Here is a 3,049-nt window from a genome sequence, read left to right on the forward strand (position 1 = left end):
TGGTAGTAGGGAAGGTTGTGAGGGTAGTAGGGAAGGTTGTGATGTAGTGAAAAGGTTGTGAGGTAGTAGGGAATGTTGTGAGGGTAGTAGGGAAGGTTGTGAGGGTAGTAGGGACGGTTGTGAGGTAGTAGGGAAGGTTGTGAGGTAGTAGGGAAGGTTGTGAGGTAGTAGGGAAGGTTGTGAGGTAGTAGGGAATGTTGTGAGGTAGTAGGGAAGGTTGTGAGGTAGTAGGGAATGTTGTGAGGGTAGTAGGGAAGGTTGTGAGGTAGTAGGGAATGTTGTGAGGGTAGTAGGGAAGGTTGTGAGGGTAGTAGGGAAGGTTGTGAGGTAGTAGGGAAGGTTGTGAGGTAGTAGGGAAGGTTGTGAGGTAGTAGGGAAGGTTGTGAGGTAGTAGGGAATGTTGTGAGGGTAGTAGGGAAGGTTGTGAGGTAGTAGGGAATGTTGTGAGGGTAGTAGGGAAGGTTGTGAGGGTAGTAGGGAAGGTTGTGAGGTAGTGAAAAGGTTGTGAGGTAGTAGGGAAGGTTGTGAGGTAGTAGGGAAGGTTGTGAGGGTAGTAGGGAAGGTTGTGAGGTAGTGAAAAGCTTGTGAGGTAGTAGGGAAGGTTGTGAGGTAGTAGGGAAGGTTGTGAGGGAGTGAAAAGGTTGTGAGGTAGTAGGGAAGGTTGTGAGGTAGTGAAAAGGTTGTGAGGTAGTAGGGAAGGTTGTGAGGTACTACGGAAGGTTGTGAGGTAGTAGGGAAGGTTGTGAGGGTAGTAGGGAAGGTTGTGAGGTAGTAGGGAAGGTTGTGAGGGTAGTAGGGAAGGTTGTGAGGGTAGTAGGGAAGGTTGTGAGGTAGTAGGGAAGGTTGTGAGGGTAGTAGGGAAGGTTGTGAGGTAGTGAAAAGGTTGTGAGGTAGTAGGGAAGGTTGTGAGGGTAGTAGGGAAGGTTGTGAGGTAGTGAAAAGGTTGTGAGGTAGTATGGAAGGTTGTGAGGTAGTAGGGAAGGTTGTGAGGTAGTAGGGAAGGTTGTGAGGTAGTGAAAAGGTTGTAAGGTAGTAGGGAAGGTTGTGAGGGTAGTGAGGAAGGTTGTGAGGTAGTAGGGAAGGTTGTGAGGTAGTAGGGAAGGTTGTGAGGTAGTAGGGAAGGTTGTGAGGGTAGTAGGGAAGGTTGTGAGGTAGTAGGGAAGGTTGTGAGGTAGTGAAAAGGTTGTGAGGGTAGTAGGGAAGGTTGTGAGGGTAGTAGGGAAGGTTGTGAGGTAGTAGGGAAGGTTGTGAGGTAGTGAAAAGGTTGTGAGGGTAGTAGGGAAGGTTGTGAGGTAGTAGGGAAGGTTGTGAGGTAGTGAAAAGGTTGTGAGGGTAGTAGGGAAGGTTGTGAGGTAGTAGGGAAGGTTGTGAGGTAGTGAAAAGGTTGTGAGGGTAGTAGGGAAGGTTGTGAGGGTAGTAGGGAAGGTTGTGAGGGTAGTAGGGAAGGTTGTGAGGTAGTAGGGAAGGTTGTGAGGTAGTAGGGAAGGTTGTGAGGTAGTAGGGACGGTTGTGAGGTAGTAGGGAAGGTTGTGAGGTAGTAGGGAAGGTTGTGAGGGTAGTAGGGAAGGTTGTGAGGGTAGTAGGGAAGGTTGTGAGGGTAGTAGGGAAGGTTGTGAGGTAGTAGGGAAGGTTGTGAGGGTAGTAGGGAAGGTTGTGTGGGTAGTAGGGAAGGTTGTGAGGTAGTAGGGAAGGTTGTGAGGGTAGTAGGGAAGGTTGTGAGGTAGTAGGGAAGGTTGTGAGGGTAGTAGGGAAGGTTGTGAGGGTAGTAGGGAAGGTTGTGAGGTAGTAGGGAAGGTTGTGAGGGTAGTAGGGAAGGTTGTGAGGGTAGTAGGGAAGGTTGTGAGGTAGTAGGGAAGGTTGTGAGGGTAGTAGGGAAGGTTGTGAGGGTAGTAGGGAAGGTTGTGAGGTAGTAGGGAAGGTTGTGAGGGTAGTAGGGAAGGTTGTGAGGGTAGTAGGGAAGGTTGTGAGGTAGTAGGGAAGGTTGTGAAGGGTAGTAGGGAAGGTTGTGAGGGTAGTAGGGAAGGTTGTGAGGTAGTAGGGAAGGTTGTGAGGTAGTAGGGAAGGTTGTGAGGTAGTAGGGAAGGTTGTGAGGTAGTGAAAAGGTTGTGAGGTAGTACGGAAGGTTGTGAGGGTAGTAGGGAAGGTTGTGAGGTAGTAGGGAAGGTTGTGAGGTAGTAGGGAAGGTAGTGAGGTAGAAGGGAAGGTGGTGAGGTAGTAGGGAAGGTTGTGAGGTAGTAGGGAAGGTTGTGAGGTTGTAGGGAAGGTTGTGAGGTAGTGAAAAGGTTGTGAGGTAGTAGGGAAGGTTGTGAGGTAGTAGGTAAGGTTGTGGGGTAGTAGGGAAGGTTGTGAGGGTAGTAGGGAAGGTTGTGAGGGTAGTAGGGAAGGTTGTGAGGTAGTAGGGAAGGTTGTGAGGTAGTAGGGAAGGTTGTGAGGTAGTAGGGAAGGTTGTGAGGGTAGTAGGGAAGGTTGTGAGGGTAGTGGGGAAGGTTGTGAGGTAGTAGGGAAGGTTGTGAAGTAGTAGGGAAGGTTGTGAGGGTAGTAAGGAAGGCTGTGAGGTAGTCGGGAAGGTTGTGAGGTAGTAGGGAAGGTTGTGAGGGTAGTAGGGAAGGTTGTGAGGGTAGTAGGGAAAGTTGTGAGGTAGCAGGGAAGGTTGTGAGGGTAGTAGGGAAGGTTGTGGGGTAGTAGGGAAGGTTGTGAGGTAGTAGGGAAGGTTGTGGGGTAGTAGGGAAGGTTGTGAGGGTAGTAGGGAAGGTTGTGAGGGTAGTAGGGAAGGTTGTGTGGTAGTAGGGAAGGTTGTGGGGTAGTAGGGAAGGTTGTGAGGGTAGTAGGGAAGGTTGTGAGGTAGTAGGGAAGGTTGTGAGGTAGTAGGGAAGGTTGTGAGGGTAGTAGGGAAGGTTGTGAGGTAGTAGGGAAGGTTGTGAGGGTAGTAGGGAAGGTTGTGAGGTAGTAGGGAAGGTTGTGAGGGTAGTAGGGAAGGTTGTGAGATAGTAGGGAAGGTTGTGGGGTAGTAGGGAAGGTTGTGAGGGTAGTAGGGAAGGTTGTGAGGGTA

The sequence above is a fragment of the Procambarus clarkii genome, chromosome 38 (genome assembly GCF_040958095.1).
Source record: "Procambarus clarkii isolate CNS0578487 chromosome 38, FALCON_Pclarkii_2.0, whole genome shotgun sequence".
Taxonomy (NCBI): domain Eukaryota; kingdom Metazoa; phylum Arthropoda; class Malacostraca; order Decapoda; family Cambaridae; genus Procambarus; species Procambarus clarkii.